The following is a 20,245-nucleotide window of genomic DNA, read 5'->3' as shown; positions in this document are numbered from 1 at the left end:
ATTTGTGCAAAGGATATTGTCATGGATTTGGACTTCTACAAGATGCCCTTGGATAACACCAGGACTTGGCTGATCAGCTGATGAAATCTTCAGTGTCTAAATCTTCAGTGCCCAAAGTTCCAAGACCTCAGCCCTTCCGCCAAGTCCTTAACATTTCTAGGGGATCGCTAGTCCCAAGGAACATAGGGAGCAAAGAGCAAAACTAGTTATTAAAAGTAGTTCTGAGAAAAAGGAGATATTCAAGAACCTGCCTTGGTCCACTGTAACAGAAGTGTAAAATTTACAGTACATCTACTTCTGTGCCTGGACTGCAGTGTAAAGCTCTAACAAATGAATAGAAACTTATCTCATCAAGGCAGCACGGGGCTGGGTACAGGCATTTATTCCATGCCTTGAAAAAATGTTAACTCAGGTAAACAAATTCCAAGGAACAATAGATGAAATCTTCCACTCCTAAATGTGAAGGGCAGAAGGGACATCTCACTTGCCCTTTTGCCCAAGAGGCTTCATTATATATATGTCTCGATGGATTAAGATGATGGTGAATTCAAGGATTTGGAGTTATCAGAATAAAGGAATTTATCACCTCTTCTCAGTATTACTGAGAATTCAGAGTTCAACAGCAAATCTAAGCAAAAATGCAAGGTACTTCAAACACTCTGTGAAAGTTGTTGGCAAATTTAACAGACTGAATAAAATGTTTATTGGTTTTGGTTTTATGGGTTTGGTTGTTTGGGTTGTTTGGGTTTTTTTTTTTTTTGTTTTTTGTTGATTGGAAAAAGGGAGGTTGGGGAAACATATCTTAAAGACAGTATACTTGTAGACCAGGCAATGAGTGTTTTTCAGTGAAAGCCTGAACAGAAGATCATAGCGATGTCAGAATTTGACCTAGAGATGACGTAGCCTGAGCGAAATCACAGAAATCAGAGCCCAAACAAAATGGGACAAATTAAGTTAAAAGACCCAATTCCCTTCAGCAATAAGGTACTGAGCATTCCAAAGACACAAACAAATCCTCTCCAATTTAGGCAAACAGAACAAAGCATATTTCAATAACACTTCTATTAGCATTTCATCATAACCATGTGCAAATCTATGGTCTGACATACCGTATTGTGCAGAAGTGGTTTGAAAAAGAGAACAAAAATCCCAATTAAAGCCAAAAAACATGTAACAAAATAAGAATCTGGGAATTTTAATAACATTTCCAGGAATTTCCTAATAACCTGGATAATATGATGGACAGAACACTTATGATGGACAGAACACTAGCAGGCTTTTTCAAGCAACATGCAGGGTGCTATTGCCACCTGAAAGCTTGACATTGCAACTGAACTCTAACTTTTCCAAGGACATTCAACAAGAGATTTTATTTTCCTCCCACTGAGTGCTTAGTCTCCCCTTACAAAGCTACAACAGCATCTGCCAGACCACACTCTAAATCAGACACTATTCCCCTAAACAGGCCAGTTCAGCTCATGGACTTGCTCTCCTCCTCCTTCTCCTAGTACATCATTCTTTACAAAATTAATTTAAAAATATGATCCCTCTAGACATTAGATAAGTGCTTATTAATACCTTAAGCCATGTCAGGATTAAAAAGAAAAAGATAGATAAAAATTTATAAAATTTCTCCGTGTCAGTCAGGAAAAACATGCTTCATGAAGGAAAATCTACTCATTAATTATCCTGAGTATGATGGAGCAGGAAGGATAGACCTTGGAAAAATTTTATTTGCATAGTTAAAAAAGGATACAAATACAGAAAGGTAAGATTTTTCAGTAAAAATGACTGCAAAAAAAAAGTTAGATGTTTTAAAGTGTTACAACAAGAAAGAAAAAAAACCCAAACACATTTGCTCCTCATTACCTTCCTCTACCTCAGACAGCATGCAACTATTTAAATAGCCTATTTCAGACTATCCCTACATAAGTATTCTATCAAAAGAAGGAACAGTACAATTTTCTAGCACTGTGCATGGCAAAAATACATAATTATTTTCTTCAAAGTCCATGACCAAAGTCAGAAAGTGGTTTTTGTTCCCAAGTATAAACAATTTAAATTCATGAACTACTTCCTGAAAATTTATATCATGGAAAAATATGGAAAAAGACATCTGAAATTAACATTATTCCAAATTCTGCTTCTTTTCTAACATGAAATATATTTTTCATCCAAAAAAAGACCATGACAGTACAGACAGAACCTTTGAAATCATAATATAATATTCACATTCACCTCCCACCACTGGAAAACTTGTCTAGTTCTAACAGCATTTTCATTTCGACAAACTCAAGGCAGTGTTTTCACAAGGTCCTAGCAGGTTTTCCTAGTATAACCTATAAATATCAGTCCCCCTATGTATTTGAGACTTTTTTAGCAAATCAGCGCAATACATCCCAAGACTGAACTTCAACCTGTCCTTGCACCAATCTAAGCTCTCAGAAGGAGCCAAAGGCTCCCTCTCATACACATACCTGAACCCTGTGTTTCACAGCATGGCACCAGCGCTACTTGCAAACGTGCAGCAAGTACACAACGCATTTAAGTGAGCAGAAAACAAAATCACATGTAAAACCCTAAGCCAAACACTGATTTCCCCTCTCCATACCCAGGATGGCATAGTTGCACTCGTGCATTAGCATGCCCGTGCGGTCAATGGACTCACCCCAGTTTACACCATACTCAGAGCAATGACTACATAGAAAAAGCTGAAGTCCTTTTCCACTTTACTTCCCAAATGTTATACCATCTGACTGCCACAAACGATGATACAGTGAGATATTGAATCTACGGCACATCGTACACAAAGGAATGTATACAGTGATTCAGGTTTTGCATCCAAGTCTACACCTGCTCGCATCCATGCATTTCTGTGCAAACAGAAACTGCAGACTTCTCATAGGGAGTGTTCATACTGCCAAATTCAAAATACAGGATACTTGGCAATTTTTTTCCAGTATAATCATTAAGGGAATCATTACTCAGTTTCCTGAAATTAAATTCACAACAGCAAAAGTGCATTATAAGCTTCTTTAAACTGAATACTGTTCTTGCTAGCTATAATTGTCAGGGAGCATTGAGTTCCAGGCATATTGGTTTTGTGGGGTTTGGTTGTTTTTGAAGAGCTTAGAAAATTTCAACTTGACAGATGAATGTTTAGGGAAGTTATGACTGTGATAGCAAACAGGGAGTTATGACAAAAAATATTCCCCACTTTTAACTATCACAGGAGTTAGTTGTGCCTGCTATAATGAATCCTGTACTGTACTAAGTACAAAAAATCTATTCAACTGTCCTTAAAGTATTAATTTTAGTGCCATGATTACAACACTGTTATTACCTTAATAATATTCATCCAGTTTACAAGCTAAAAGGTCTATGGCTTGAATATTAGAATAATCCAATTTAATCAGGATAACAATGTGAAAACTGCTCACATAACAATTGTGAACAATTTTCTAATGGACTTAAAATATGTGCTTGTAAAGGACATTGACAGATGATATATTTGCTTTTCCTGGGAGCGCACTGGAGATCTTTAAAGGAGGAATAGCTAAGCAAGAGCAGGTTTAGATAACTCAATGTGTCTTAAAATTGAGAGACCAAGCCAAAGGCATTATCCAGGTCCTCTCTACTTTTGGTGACTCCATTAATAAGAATAAAGACAGCCCAACTTTCTCCATCTCCCTTGAAAATAAAGAGTAAAAGCTATGTCTTAGGCAACATCAATGATTAGTGTCTATATAGACATTTACATCTGAAAAGCGCTATCCAGGTAATTAAAGCAGTTGGATACCATCATATAGCTGGTTAGTTGGATCATTTCAATGATAGAAGAGAGAGGGTCTGAATTTCAGCAAACCCAGTTTACATTATCCTTCACATACTGCTTTCAAGAGTCCGGAAACTACATTCTCAATTGTGGACAGAGTGCTATTTAGGATTAGAAAGAATCTTACTTTCTGATCTTAGGGGCCTTGTGCTTGGCTCAGTCTGGAGCAACACATGTTCTGAACATACTGAGCACTGTCAACGCTTGAAAAATTAGTAATAATTGTTGAAATCTTTGCAGGACTTTTTCCTGTGCCATAGAAGAGAGTTACTGCAATCTGCTCCATTTTAAATTACTTAAAGAATAGTTCTTGTGCTCCTGGCAGTCTACCAATTGGACCTTGATTTTGGCAAAGCACTGAGTCTTAAGTGTTACACATAACACACAGCTTGTAAGGATGCATTTCCTGATGAAGTTCCTCTTCTCTCAAATGTCTGAGGGCAACAGCTAACCTTGGTTTAACTCCACTGATTTCAAGGAAATTGAACTGAAGGGATGAATTTGGAGGAGAGTCAGAGCTGAGTGCCATTCTATCACAGGGCAATTTATAATGAAGCATCTCTCCTTACATTCTTGGTACCTTCCACAATGAGCAAAGTGTAAGTACTGAGAGTTCTTGGACTTATTAATGAAATCAAGATGAACAGGAAATAAACTCAATTCAAATCATAATACGGAAAAAAAAAAAAGTCAAAAAGACTTCACCTGTCAGAAGTTTTATTGCAAAACTAAATAATCACCCACAATTTACACTCCAGTAGAATGGTATATGGCTGTCTTTACTTTCAAAAGTTTTAAAAACCCAAAGGTGAATTTAAAACAACTACACAGGCAGGTGCTTACCTTAAAAGATGGCACACCAATGCAAAGTAATAATGTAACGACTGATTCAATAATTGCCTACATTTAGATAAAATACTTTTCTATATTTCATCATATTTCTGAGCCTAGTGACAAGAGACAGATAAAGACCCACAAGACTCTCTGCAACTGTAACCAGAAATTAAATTCTCCTGAAAAATACAATAAGATGTTTACTGAAATGAAAATGTAGGTCTTTTGGAATAAATATCTCTGTGTAATTTCAGAATCAATATATATAAAAACGTGGGGGTTTGTTTGTGTGTATGTACATATAGATTGTTTGCATAAATATGTAACGTGTTTGTATGCCATGCGTATTTAATACATCCACATTTATGAATGTCTACACAGCTGTATGAATTCCCAACATTTTTTCCCAGCTGTAAGTTAAGGTTTAACAGTGTGATCAGACTGAGAAGAACAAGTTTTAAATTGAACACAGAAGTTAGTGGCTACTATCACATTTGGTTTGTTTTCATCTTCATTGCACAATGGTTTTGTGAAGCTAACAAACTACTGCAATATTTTCTCTTGCAGAGTCTGTTTGCTAATCAGTAGTGGATCTAATCAAAGACCTAATAAGTGCATAATGGTACACTTGCTTCCCAGGAGAAACCACTGATTCTCATCATACCAGAAAATACCCCCTTGCAAAGTGCAACCACAATCCATGGACTCACTGCAACAGTCTAATAATTTAATTGCAAGCCCTTAGGTAGGGATATCTTAAATTACAATTAGAGAGCTCTAGCACTGCTGCTAACATCTGTGTGATGAACACTGTACTGATTAAAGGTTTTTTAAAAGAGAACTCAGCACTTCACACTCCAGAAGAAGTCACTACACTAACTTTGAAGTCTTCTGTCTTACTATTTTAACACTTGTGATGCACTCTGCCTAGTCTTTTCTGTGGGGATTCAAAGGATCCAAGCTCAGTGTGGTGTCTGCCCTTTGAAAGGCCTACAGGGCCGTGCTTACATTAGAAACGCCTTTTTTGCAGGTGGAATGCACACAACAGAAAGCCATTCTACAGCACTAGAATAAAAGCACCATGTGCAAATGCTGCCTTGCCACCACCTCCAAAAACACGATAAGTTTTGGAAGGATGCAGAAATATAAGTCCTGTCTCTGTTCTCTGCATAGCTGCACAGATCCCAATCCTACAGAGGGATTCTCCAGCTATGTGCAGTGCGGAGGCCTGAGCCCTCTAGTGGAGTTCACCCCAGTTTTACTCTCGCATCCATGCAACAGCTCCACAAGAACGCAGGTTTTTGCATAAACCAGTGATTTTTCTATTGGCCTACAGGACTGCAGCATGTAGTATCGGAAATTACAGAAATAATGGCATATGTGGAGCATCTAAGTATGTTCAAGATTAACCTAAGCAGAAATGTTCCTGAGTGTTGTGCCTGCACACTCTCAAACAGCAATACTTGGCAGGACCCCTCAACAGTGGAGGAAAAAGTTCAGCAAGCAATGGCAGCATCGCTATGTAGAAACCCTCTCATGGGTTTCTGCTCCATAACACCCACTGAAGGCTGAGCCAAACTGCTACGGAAAGACATGCACACATTTTTACAGCCACATCCATAACAAGAACCCTAAAGCAGTGAGACCAGGTCTACAGTAACAAGGTCAGCAGCACATACAGCAATGGTGAACAGCTTCCCTCTAGTTTACTGCAGTCTACGTCGACCTTAACACAGAAAAAAAAGATGATACTCAAAGAATTATGAGCAAGCACAGAACCTCATCCAAATACTGCTAGGCTTATGGATTGTCCAAAGGGAAAATCATAACCCATTTTATACACTTCATTTTGTGCCCTATGTAAATGTATTTAGTTCGCACATTATACATGCTTTTCTGCTAAAAAGCTTGCACTTGGCGATGACCTGCCAATATTAGACCCCCTACAGAGTGGAGCTCTGTTATGGGGAAAGGCCTGTCACACCCCAAAAAGAGAGAAGCACGTGTATCCCAACCACTCCTCCACTCCCATTCCCCATACAAGCTGCACATTTGGATGACATGAACAGGAAACACCAGGAATCAGACTCAGCCTTATCAATGCAGTTTATAGATAAGTTTTTCTTTAGTCTTTCCACGCTGACTTACATAATTCAAGTTGTAAAATACAAGCCACTAGAAACCTTTGAAACCATAACCCAGTGTTTTATAGGCTCTAATTACTATTTCTTTGCAGCAGTATAAAGTAAGTAAGAATATCATCAAGTAGGGCTCAGCATGTTTTAACCTTTACAAAGTGGTAATGAATAACACAAAGCTAGCTCCCTATCTTTTGACCAAGGAAAAAGATGCAGTTTTGCTTGTTCAGCCCAAGTGGCAGAGCACTGCTCACCTCCATTGCTCTAGGAAGAATCCAGCAACTGTAAACTGTTGGGATAGAAAGGTATTGGGTTCAAAACTGCACTGCTCTTTGGGAAAATCAAAACAATCAAGGGTCTATATAGCACACAGACAATGGATTTTATGATTCAAGCAAATTATTCCCCTTACAGATAAGCCCTTTCGGTGTACAGAGGGAAAGTACAGTGTCACTAAAACTGGTTTTGGGGCAACAGCAAAATGCAGTCTCAGAAGACAAGACAGCACATTGTTTTCTTATAGACATTACCTCTAAGAATGTGTTGCTCCCTGTCTGTCTTTCTCCAATGCTAACTTAAATATCTGGGCATTCCTCCAAGAAAAATTTGGAACTGTCCCAGCTGCAACACTGCCTACCTGTGTACACAATGGAATTTCTATTCAAGATGTTTTAAAAGTCACTTCCCCATTCTTACTTCAATATTCTTGCAGTCCTTCTTTGTAAAACACTCCACTGGGTAAATTAAGAGAGACCCACCTTATTAGGGGCACAAATGCATCACCTCACCAGTACCATAACAATGTCCGCAGTGGTCAAGGTCTGTTATTTTAGAGCAGGAAGACCCCAAAGACCCACTTTCTGGCCTATTATGCAGCTACAAAGCTCAGAAAGTGAAGAAGGTCCAAGTACCAAGTGGGCCATGAATTTACTCCAATCCTGCCCACAAAGATGCAGTGCCCCAATATGCAGTCTTCCACCTCAAAAGCAGTAGCCCATCAGCGCATGGCAGTATCCTGAGTTAGTCATTCTTCACAGACTCTTTTTAAGAAACCCAGATTTCCCGGCCTGTGTTCAGAGCACACAAACTTCTGTTTGGCCCATAATGTGATTACAGTTTGGGAAGTAGTCTCCTCTGCTGGAGAGGGCAGCAGTCCTGGAAAAATGCAAATATTGCATACATGAAGCAGAAGGACTCTGATATCTTACTTTGATTTAGTGAATCACTATGCAAAACTCAACAATGCATAAAGGTGACAGCTACATGGAGCTTGAAGTATGTGAATAAAACCAATTTCCCTTTTCTGACAGGAAATTCTAGTGTTTGAGACAACAAAACAGAAAGAGCAGCAGCCCTTAAGATACAGCACGCACAAAATAAACTTTTTTTCCCCCATAAAAGAAGAATCTTGGCATATGGTAACAAAAACTATATAATTCTCTTGATCTTTAATCTCTATGCCAATGTCTGTTTTACAGATTATGGCCTCAGCTACTGACAAATCTGCTTAGTGAGTTTTTGGCTGACAAATCTGGCAACACAAATGCTGTCTGAAATACATTCAAAAGGCTAAACATTTTCATAATAGCTACTTTACACAGCTTAGTAGGTTTCCCTTTAGGACACCAATTTGATTTTTTTAAAGTGACAGTGTTAATTTTTATGATTACACACAGAACTGAGATTTTTATTTAATACAGTGGGCCTTCTAAAGCTTTTCAAGGGGATCAACCACTTTGCCAACAGACGGGTGTTACAGCAGGGGTGATTATAGTAATTTTTCATGTAATTGGGAGTCACCATTTGGTTGCTATCTTTCACATGCTTGTTGCCTCATCATATAATCCTTCATAATGGGGGTTTGTTGTGTGTCACATGAACGTGCCAAGCAGCCGGAAAATAATAAACAGAGGAACCCTCTGGCTCGTGGGTAGCACGAGTGTTTTAACATCTGCCCAGCTTCTTTCAAATGCAATAAATTTCAGCTGATAGCAGTGACCCAATAGGAAAGCACTCTGGTTTTGTTTGTTGTAGGACAAAATCTTGAACGTCACAGTTCATTATCTCAGCTACAGTGGCATGATCTATAAGGACGCAACTTGTTGACAAATGACATTGCCTGACGTAAAAAACTGTGATTCATCAGCAATTAGTAGAGACATCAAGTTCTTGCCCTGACCAAGACGTCAGGGCTCTCCGCAAACAGCAAGAGCTGTCCTTTACAATTATTGGCTGTAGTTTGCTTGCATTAAAGTATAAATTATTGCACCAGAAATTCTGAGGTGATGGCATCTCTGGTTGTGATCTCATCAAATCTTCTCCAGAAAAGAAAGAATAAACAGGGTCAGTATGCCTCAACCGGACTTCTCACAGGGTTATCAAGTTCAGCCTGACACAACAAAACACATAAGTACCTTTAAAGTTAATAGGACCACTCACTGGCTTAAAAGTCGAGAGAGTACAAATGCACTCTGCTGATTCCAAGCCTTTGGAATACTGCTGGAAAAGCAAATAATTCCCTTTGGGGCATTTAGGTTACATGGCTTCATCAGCTGGTCACAGCAGCACATCAGTACTACCTGAAATAGGACATCATTGTTTCATGGTACAAGTGGACAACACATGCACCAAAAATGGTCCTGATATCATGTTGCAGCCTTTCCACTATGCAAAAAAAGAGACTCCAAGACTAAGGAATAAATAACCAGGAAAATAAAATTCAGGTACTGCAAAACTGTTTTCAGCAATTTAATAGCATTATTACTCAATAGGAAATAAATGGCCTATAAAAAAAGAGATCACTGTACCATATTCTGGATAAGATGTATAGTACAATGAAGACCTTGTCCTACTGTGGTCACTGCAGATCCTACGGACCCACTGTTCTGCTGTACCAATGTTAGCCATGGGACTGGGTAAATCCAGACTAGGGCGTGGCAGTCTGCAAAGTGGTCTGCAGATCCACCTATGGTTGCTATAGAGGTACAGTTGCTTCCATGACACATGAAGGACATGAAAGACTCGAATATTAATGTTTGGAATATCTATTATAGCTCAAATTAACTTCAGTTTGGTGATTTCTGTGACCTCATTGGAGTTCAAATATATTCAGCATACCCCAAGAAAATCTCAAGCAATCTGGGGGTTTATTTTTGATGAAAGATACAAAATCCAGATTTAAGTTCTTAGTTTTCCTAAGTTTAAAAAAAAAAATTAAAAAAAAAAACAAAAAGCTCAATCAATTATTTCAGATTGCCATTAAAATAACCTCACCTTTAATAGGTTCCTAACTACAAGGATGCCATTTACCACAGTGAATCTTCCTCTGAATTTTAGATTTATGTTTTTATACATCGTCTCTTCAACTTTCATAGACAGAATGAAATCGACAACACACTCTCTGATACACGTAAGCCCTCTGCAGCCATCTATCCTAAAAGCAGCACAATAGCCTATCACACAGTGCATTTTACCTTTCCTGTAGTCAGTCACTGGAATTTCACTTCCTAGATCATTATAATGAGAGTGCAATTTTTCACAGCTATGCTTCAGTGAAATCTCATATTACATCTGCCTCTTGTTGAGTAAGAAAATGCATATAGATTCACATTCCAATTCTTGCAAAGCTTTTTAAAGTATGCAGAAGCAAACAGTACTTAAAGCTGCAGAACAAAGTCCTTCGCTGAGAAATAGTTTAAAAGAACACAGGTGACTTTCCTACTGGCATTTCTGTCTTTCCCATCCAGCTCAAGAGCACAGCAGCATGTTTTGGCAAGTGTAAGATACCTATATCTTCATTACTTGTAAATTAATTCCATAACAAATTGCACACATGACTGGCGTCTTTCATTCTCCATACAGACACACTGATGTCAATAACAGTAATACAGCATCAATATCTGTATGGGATTAATTACATCAAATAGAAAACTAAACAAAAACCTGAAATACAAAAGGCACTATTAGAAAGACATGAAACTGACTAATGCTCAAACAGCAGAAGCAAACTGGTATGTCTAGGGAGAGGAAGAAAAGATCGTGACATATTCCAAGTATTTAGCAGTTGACATAGAAGCAGCTCAGTTTTGCATCAGAAAGAGACAAAACTGCCTTAAGATCTGAAATGGCACTGACTTGCACTGATGCTGTCACCTAACCTTTATAAAGCTTCTTTTGGATGTTAGTACTGTAATATTTTCAAATTTGGAATTTAAAAAATAATGCCTTTGCTAATACAACAGTGTTGATACACACTAACGGACACATACCAATTACATAAAATGTCTTGTATCAGGAAGGGGAAAAAGCTGTCTGGGATGCACTGGGACATATGTACTCAAACTAACAGAACTATATTTGTAGTAAGAGTGGTGGTAACATCTGTGAAGGCACTGATAAGGTGGTGTAATGTATGCGAATAGGTAAAGACAGAGGTCAATTCAGGTTTTAGACTCAAATTAGGGACTTGTCATATAATGGAATGGAATGGATCCTGGAAAAATCGGCACAGAACAAACACAAGTGTCAGTAGAGAAATCAAAAGACTGGCATGTAGTATGAGTGTATACAGACCTGTCCACTATCCAGATGAATCTCAAGGAGATGCATAGGGAGGATGACCTCAGGGAGCGTATAACTCCTGGAACACAATGGAGAATTGTAAAAGATACCTGAAGTAAAGGAAAATGCATAGTACATGTCACACGTTGCATTGGAGGGAGAACCAAAAATTCCCAGGCCAGGACAATGTGCTCTGCCTGTTCTGGCTTCAAAATGGATGGTTCCTTGAGACAAAATACTTTCAACTCCAGGATGATCCTATTAAAATTTAAGTTTTCTTGAACTAGGTAAGTTCAAACATTAACATCCTAAACCTGACAACATCCATTTTGGAAGCAAATTGATTTTTATTTCTACTAGCCCCACAGTTTCAATGTCCAGTATGCCAGAATGTTCTTGCATTGATTTTTGACCAGATGTATAACAGAAATCCAGATCCCAGCAGCAAATAGTGTTCTGGCTTTGTGTAAAAGAGAGAGCTTGGGAAGGTAGTCAGGGACAGCAGGACAAACACATTATCTTGATGTTCCTGCTAACTGATGGGTTGTTATTAACTGTTGAACTGCTTAATTAGGTTTTATAGTTAACAGCCTGTTATGATTAGAGGGGACAATGCATGTGCGTGGTTGAGCTATTGTTTCAAGCCATTTGCAAATTCAGAAGAAGCATCACTCAATTCATACTCTGGAGGCTCTCTCAGCAAGCTGAAAGGAGAGAAGCTTTCTGTTCTACAGACAAAAACTCTCGCTTTAGGCATGAAGTAGGTGGCTTTCCCAAATAAAGGACATGGCCCAAAAGGACAGCAGAGCACCCAGTTTTGGCACATAGAGCCCTGACAGTTCTCCTCCTCCCCTGCAGCATCCACATCCCTAGGCCTGACCTTCACTGCACGGTAGAGATCACTCACCGGGGTTTACAGTATGGTTTCAATAGAGTAATTTCACTGGACTCTGGCACCTCAGCTTTGTTTCCTATTTCTGGGAGTTGATATTCACTCGGTTCACCTGCTTTTTAAATGACATTTTCCCTACATATCTCAACGGCACAGGACAGTCCTTTCCTGCTATTTTAGGCTCTTTCATACACTTTCAGAATTCCCATACAGAAGGTCCTTTCTACACTTGCTCCTACTTACCTTTTCTAGTCACCAGCTGGTACTTTTCATCTCTTTCTGGTAACCACTCAGTCTCCCAATTTATTCATGGGTTCACTAAATTCCTCCTGGTCAGCTGCCACACCTCCCAAGCTTACTTTGTCGTTGTCCTCTTAAAAGGCATGAAACACTTCACACAATCTCTCCTAGGCTGCCTAGCAAACCCATCCCCTCCAGAAAAACTGGAACTGATAAAAATTTCAGAAGGTGCTATCAACTGCCTATTGAACCCACCACCGCTTGTTGTCATCCTTTCTTCTTACTTCTTGTATTCATAATTTTCCTCATTTTTATCCAGCCATACAATTGAGAGATCATAACTGCTCTCTTGATTTTATAATTATACAAACAGTGTGTAACTACACATTGTGAAAAACTCTTGAAGAAATCCTGTTAAGTGAAGATAACATCGTAGGCTGCTTGGGGGAAAATCATGTCAAGTTACATTCTGCATAACCCTCACAATTCTCTTTACTTTAACACAAAGATAATAGTGGGCTACAGAATATTTCCAGCCATCTGATTCTTTCCCTCCAACTATTCAGATCTGTTATCCGAACTTTTGCCCCATTTTTATATAAGCATAGGTCAGCAGAATCACTATCTGTACTAGACAGCTAAAATAGCGCTCCGTGCCCCTTCTACAACCTGTTCTAAAACTTTGTAAGGGCATATCCTCTCCTTTGTGAGAGAATGGACTTTTATGTAAAATGCATACTGCTAAGGAGTAAATTCCTCTTATTCACAGACTAACCAGTAAAAGAGGAGTTCAGTTTCTTTCCATGTTGAGTCATGACCTTTTTTCAGGTGAAATTATGTATGATATGAGGGAGACGCATACTGCTGAAAGACAGAATGACTCTGGCAAATTATTTCACTCAGCCAAGAATAAAAAAGTTAGAAATAATTTTCATTAGCTACAGCTCTGTACTAGAGTAGATCCCACAACCCAGTGATTAGACAAGCTCAATGCAAATTCTCAGCTGCTGCCATCATTCCACTGACTTCAGTATTGACTGATTTCAACCGCACCTTACATCCACAGATTCTGCCTCTAAATCCTGTTGTCCAAAGTACTGAATATTGAAAATGTTGAAATTGATGGGATGCTAACAAATCCCTCCATTTTCTCTCCAGTCATCAAATAATACCAGAAGTACTTTAATTAATACAGTCATATAATTACTTGATGACATAAATTCCTGGCTATGTACAGAACAGAAACTCTGCATGTTTCAGCTCCATGGGAATGGCATAGAATGGATTCCAGCCAAATACGTTTTGCCAGCTTGTTCAGGACACAACACTGGTGTTCCTCTCTATTTCACTTGTTGCTGTCAGTCAGCTGTCAGAGACAGATTTTTCAACAAAAAATAAACTCAGACATTAAATCATTAAGAGGTGTTTTGGCATGTTCAAAGCCTGTTTTGGCAATCCATGAAATGATACAAAGGCATCCAGATCCATTAGGCCCACAGCCTGGGAAATATTATTCAATACCAAAATAACAAGTCTTATATCTTGCTTCAACAACAACCTGACCCTTATTTTCTTACCTAGCCTAGTCCTCCTAAGTCTTTAAAACAATGTTTTCACACTAATAATTTAAATTAGAGCAAAATCCAGTATATAAATGTAATGAATTAATTTCCCAATTGCAAGCAACCTGCTGCAGGTTTTTCTCAAAATTCTAGAAGCAGAAAATGTTGCTAATTATATGTTATTTATGAAGATGGAAGACAACTGAAATGCTTCCATTGTCAACCAGTATATGCAACTTTGCTTCAAAATCCAGCAGTTTTAAAGCACTCCCTCTGAGAAGGCAGGAGTTCAGTCTAGTTGTCATCTACCAACCAGTAGTGACCACACAAACTGAAGCCTTTTTCCACATGTGCAGGCCAGGCACTCATTTTTCTGAGCTATAAATTAATGCTCTGTGTTCTTGACAGACATTATTTTTATTTTTAAGGTGCTGATTTTCTTGAGAAATCTCTTTTGTACTATGCTTGCTTTAAATTAAGACTTCGGAAGGGGTTTTAAGAGGACCTCTGAAAAAATTATTCCACAATAAACTGGATTTACATGATAAGCCATGATTGCACATGTGGATCTGCAGCAGTCCGGAGACAGCCAAAATTTACAAAGATTAGTGCTGCTCTCTTGTTTTCCAGGCAAACACACAAAATCTTTGAAAAAATTACATGTGAAACAGTTTATCTAAAGGGATATATGTAATATGCACAATATTATTATATATTACATTTATATTATATATTTTATGTAATTCTATATAGAAATACATAAAGAACATGTATGATATAACTAATTGCAACTAAGCACATGCATCTAAGAAACTGGCTGCACATGAAGTGATTATTTAAGCAGTTAGGGCCTTGGCATACCTGATTTGGGACAGAAGCAAGTGACAGTAAGTTCTATTCAGCCCAACTGGAGATGCTTAGGAAACCCAAAAATGAGGTGCCATGTGTCAGAAACCAGCCACATGGTACCAAGCCTACCCCAGTTCCCAACACAAGGGAAATTGTCCTGAACAACAGTATGAAAGCTAAAGTTAATATCTTATCCAAAGGACAAGGAAAAGTAGGAAGGGTTATGATATTAGCACATATACCTTGGTAGTCCTAAGAGTCTGGGAATCTGGAATAAAGTCTCTCGTAAGTACACAGGAGAAAAGAATAAAATAGCAGCCAACTGCTACCTCATAAGAAGAAAACACTTAATTCTGACTACGCAGTGACTGGTGCTACCTCCCACAACATCTTGTTTCTTCCACTACATTCCAGTTTATTACTATGAATACAAACATTGTCACTGTTTTCTCAGGCTCCGTTACTTTTGCTTTCTTCAGAGTCAGTCTTGGTGGAAATCATCTTTCTTCTGCTGCTATAAAGCGTGCATCTGCCAGACACTGACACAGGCACAGACAGTGGTGATAGGTCAAAAGCATGATTCAGTTCCTACAAAACAAGCAGGAGTCTTGATGCTGATGTTAGCAGTGACTGGATCCAGAAGTTCTAGTATTTCAGCTGGAAGACTTCCAAAACCTCTCAAAATGTCTGAGCTCAGGCTAAAAAAAAATTAATATAGCCTCACTAACCAATAAAACACTAAGTAAAGCATGCAAATCCCTATGAAATGGAAAAAAAAAAAAAAAAAAAAAAAGCTTTTTTGCCTTTTGATCATCTTTTTTCCTACTCTTACCTGACTGCCGGGTCCCTTCCATAGGCCTGGCATAGCACTTTGCACAGAAATGTTCATAAACGATTAGCAGGTGTAAACCAGTACTGTTATATTTGGTGTAGCACCTGCTGTGTACTTATTTGCACAGGTGTAAATGACGATACAAAGGGAAAGGCAATGGTGAATCAGAGAACCATTCGGCATCATGCTGGTGTGCTGCTGTGCTCTGTTCTCCAGTAACGGTCTGTCACCAGCTCTACCCTGCCTACATACTGTGCATATACTGAACAGCAGCTGCCAAAGCCACAGCATTTTCCTTCCACCCTCTCGCCAAGTGCACCTGCTGCCCAGAGCCCTCACTCCGCTGCTGCCAGAGCTGCTTGTTGCTTTTATTTTGTTATTTCCTCTCATGCCTGAAGTGCATAATACATTCCTTCAGCAGTGGTGGAAGGAATATTTAATTGCTTTAATTAGTGGAGGATGGACATTGTTGGTCTGTGGCTCACAGGGCTCACGGCACATTTTGTTTTGTTCGCCTAGTTCCAGCTTCCCCAAAACCAGATTCTGGTCTTGCAGACATATAAAGTGGATGTGAGGATGGAGTAGTCTACCTGGACAGTGCTACAGCACTGCAACCTCCTCTGCGACAAGGCATCCACAGATCACTGCTATTTTACATCCTTGCTGCTATTGTCACCTTTGTGGATCTTCTGATCATTTTACACTTCCTACTTCCATCACAAGCTTTCCAAATCTGGATTGTCTCACAAAAGCAAATACTCACTTCAATTTTAAAATACAAACCTTACAGCCGTCTCTAATTGCTGCAAAGTTCAAAACCACCCATCTTCATCATGTAACAAAAGGAAAATGACACAAAAAATTTAAAACCAACACTTAACCAATGCTAATGGCCTGCACCATAAAAACAAGCTGATCTTATGAACCATGAGCATCATTTGTCCTTTACTGTAAGTGATCTCGTCTTCTGTTGACAAGGATTCATCATGTTTTCAGCATTACTTGAACTCAGGGTTGTCTGTCTACAAGTGCATAATACAAAGCCTGGCAAACAGTCTTGAAAGTACAAGTAGGCACACTCACTGAGATCCAGTGAGCCTGCAGGGAGCAAGCTGCTTCACTCTGAGGAGCCCAAGTCTTTCATGACAGCCGTGAGCTTTTGCTTTTCTTAAAATAAAAAATAAAATAAAATAAAAAATCAATAGCACAACTGCACCGTTGCTGGTGCTAACAGGATCAGGCCCCTCTGGTGATTTCAGATGTTGCTCATTTACTTAGAAATTAATCCTCCCTCTCCCCATATTCAGAGGCACTTAACACCAACCAACAATTATGCCATCTGATCACTAAAAATAAAATAACTTTTCTTCTTTGTCTCTGAATGTATTCCTTCAGGACCCATTTTTTTCTGCTGCTCAGTAAGCCAGAGAGAAGAATATTATGAGTTCTGGGTGTTTAACAAACAACACGACATGCCACACTCTTGAAGAATACAAGTGCAGATCTTCAGCTTTCACAACAATGGATCTCATTTTGGAGGTAAAAATAAAAGGCATTATTTTAATTTGTTTAATCTTTTGATTAAATAAGAAATGTAATCATAGTCACCATAATAGCATTGGAATACAAGTCATTCTCAGTCCAAAGAATGAACACTGCTACGTTTTATGAGCAGTGTTAAAAAGATAAACTGCATTTTAAAAAAACAAACATTCATGAAAGACCAGAATAAACGTTACATTACTTAGGTGCACACGTAACAATTAGGCGCTAGGTCTTATAGCCGTTATTCCCAGCAATATCAATAGGATTACTGAGTAATCCGCAGAGGGTTTCAGGATCAGACAATAGTGTTCTGCTCAGTTTTCCTATAACAACATATCTCAACACATCTTTCAGCATCTTTAGCCAGAAAGTAAATTGGTCGAGTTGCAATTCTCCACTAAGGTAAAACAGAAAAGGCTGTCGTACCTCTCTGCACAGAAAGGCACCTTAATACTTAATGTGATTAATTGAGGGTAGATTAATGACTGAGTCAACAATAATTCCCATACGGAGTGTTTGCATAGGAGTGTGTGAGTATGCTTGCAGTAGTATACTTGTGTGCAAAAATCAAACACAAAACCTGATCACATGTTCACAGCTGGAAACAGTGTTAGGCTTTATTCAGTAAGGTATAAGGCACTATCATTTAGCTCTCCCACAGCAGGAGGAAAAATGGTGCCACAGAAGAGAACTATCACATCAGACACACTCCAGGGGTCTCTTTTACCTACATTGTTCCTCTCCCAAATGTAGCTCTTTAAATTTTAAATAGAAAAAGAACACACAGAAACATTGTGCGGTACAAAAATGTCACGGTAAAAAAATGTGGAAAACATTTCTCATTAAGCAAGGTAAATACCCTAAAGTTCACATGTAGCTTTGATGGTGCAGTGTGTGCCTTTAAGACTTAAAGAAACACCCACATCAAAGTGTTGTCTTAAGATGGTGGGGCTTTAGTTCAAACATAGCCAAGTTGTACAATAGATGATGTGGTGAATGTCTACACCTTTTTTTACACTGAGTAAAATATGGCAAAAACACAGGCTGGACAGCACATTTTAAATTTGTTTCAGTTTTTTAAATTTAGAGAAGGTAATAGCTTATTTTCATATTTTTTTTAAGTCAACTGTGCCAAAAACATCAGTTCAGCCTTATACTTCTTGCTTGTACTTAAAATACTGCCTGAATTGTTGGAAGGCTAAATATACAGAAACCTAGCACAAGAACCTCACAAATGTGAAGGAAAAAAAAAAAGGAAAAAAGATATTTATTTTTTATGCTCTGTACATTTTTCAAGGTAGAAAACACATTCTGAGTGTGGAAATCTATATCGCTAAGGAAGATATTTCATCTAGAAGACACTCAGTATATTACTCATCTTGCCTTTTTGTGTATATCCACTTGCTAACACAGGTTCACTGTGCTTTTTTTAGTTCTGATGCTCACAGACAAATGTGTTTCTCTCCATGCTGCACCTAGCTCCAAAGGAGCTCAGGATCCCTACCACATCTCTCTGCCAGACATGAGGGCCCTGCAGTCCCCCCATCTCATGCCCCATTGCTGCACCAACCATGGGAAAAAGCTATGCAGAACCGATGAAGGTGCTTTGGAAAGCAAGCAGGACATCACCCAACTGAAGAATAAATACTTACCACATAAAATCCAGAAAAAGATGGTAGCACTTAAAAAACTTCGAATATACTTTAACCTACAAATTTCAAGTGTTAACCATTATCAGAGCTTTCTAGCATCAGCCCCATTTGAGTCAGAACAGTGACTGCTTTTGGAAATGCCACCTATGGAATATTTCACTGTTGGAATCAAGCAATCCTAGGATTTTAATGATAGTGTCCTGAGCAACTACGGTTTATTTTTATATTTATCATATTTAGTGGAAATTGAAATACAGCTGAAGAAAAATAAACTGTTGTCCACATTGCCTAATACATTTGTTACATATCAATACAAGCCACTTGAAATGATAGACTGTGTAATTAAAAACAGAGATGAAAAAAATGTAAAATTACTGTTTATCTAAGAGAACTAAAAAAAGTTCACAAGAAAAATATTGTCAGAGTGCAAACACGAACTGTCAGACCTACCTTCTCTGGTATCAAATTCTGAATAAAAATACATCCATTAAACAAAGGTTTAAAGATAAATTATTAAAAAATACATCAATAAAACATTAAGTAATGCTGGTTGCTAAAGAAATATCCTACAAGGCCAGGCAATCATACTGTTAGATACCTTCCTTAGCCATGATGAAATCATAGTAGAAAAAAAAATACATAAACCACTTCATGTAGCTCAGTGATGTATTATTTGATAGGGAACACTTTACTGCGAGTGTCCATTAACTGATGCTTACACTGTAACTCACAGTATATGACATCCATATGAATCTCAAATGAATTCACTACTATCAATGCTGTTTAAATGAATACTATGTGGATTGGGGCCCATTTTTTGAGCAGATGCAATCTGTTCATGTATGATGAGCTATATCTGAATTGAAGGGGTTGCAGGGTGCTGGGTACAAGAAATACAGAAACTAGTATGAGAGGTTTAATCGGGGAGCGTAGGGAGATCAGGAAGCATGTGAATGTTCTTTGAAACAGAAGGGGAAAAAAAGCAACTGCAGAAGATAAAAATCAGATCTTAGCAATTATATTAGGAGCAGTAGGAATACATATACAAAGAATCAGAACTGTTATTGTGTATTGACAGAAGAGAGAGAAACAATGCACCAGAGGGTGAGAGAAAGATCATGTTGGGAAAAAAATTTGGAACAGAAGGAAAGTGAACAGCCTTACGGTGTGTAAAGACTAGATAGTGATTGAGGACGTGTTAGAAAAACAACTTGTGAGGTAGACTAATTGTGACCATAGATAACAAAAGGCCTGAAAAAAATGGCAGAAACAGATACAAACCCTTGTTTCAGGGAGAGGAGCAGAG

At 38.4% G+C, this 20,245-nt stretch overlaps 1 long non-coding RNA gene across 17 annotated transcripts in view; it reads right to left on the bottom strand.

The window, feature by feature from the left end:
* Positions 1–20,245, bottom strand: part of LOC128851802 (uncharacterized) — a 512,727-nt gene that overhangs the window by 434,187 nt on the left and 58,295 nt on the right. Inside the window, exon 1 of one of the 17 annotated variants that reach the window (XR_008449262.1) lies at positions 11,380–11,451. The exons of 15 other annotated variants lie outside the window; for them this stretch is intronic. This is a non-coding gene — a long non-coding RNA (uncharacterized LOC128851802). Of the gene's footprint in view, positions 1–11,379; positions 11,452–20,245 lie in introns of those variants that run through there. One more of the 17 variants, XR_008449268.1, reaches the window with a different exon arrangement.

The sequence above is a fragment of the Cuculus canorus genome, chromosome 3 (assembly GCF_017976375.1).
Source record: "Cuculus canorus isolate bCucCan1 chromosome 3, bCucCan1.pri, whole genome shotgun sequence".
NCBI lineage: Eukaryota > Metazoa > Chordata > Aves > Cuculiformes > Cuculidae > Cuculus > Cuculus canorus.
The sequence above is the reverse complement of the archived record's forward strand: the minus strand, read 5'-3'. Positions and strand labels throughout refer to the sequence as shown.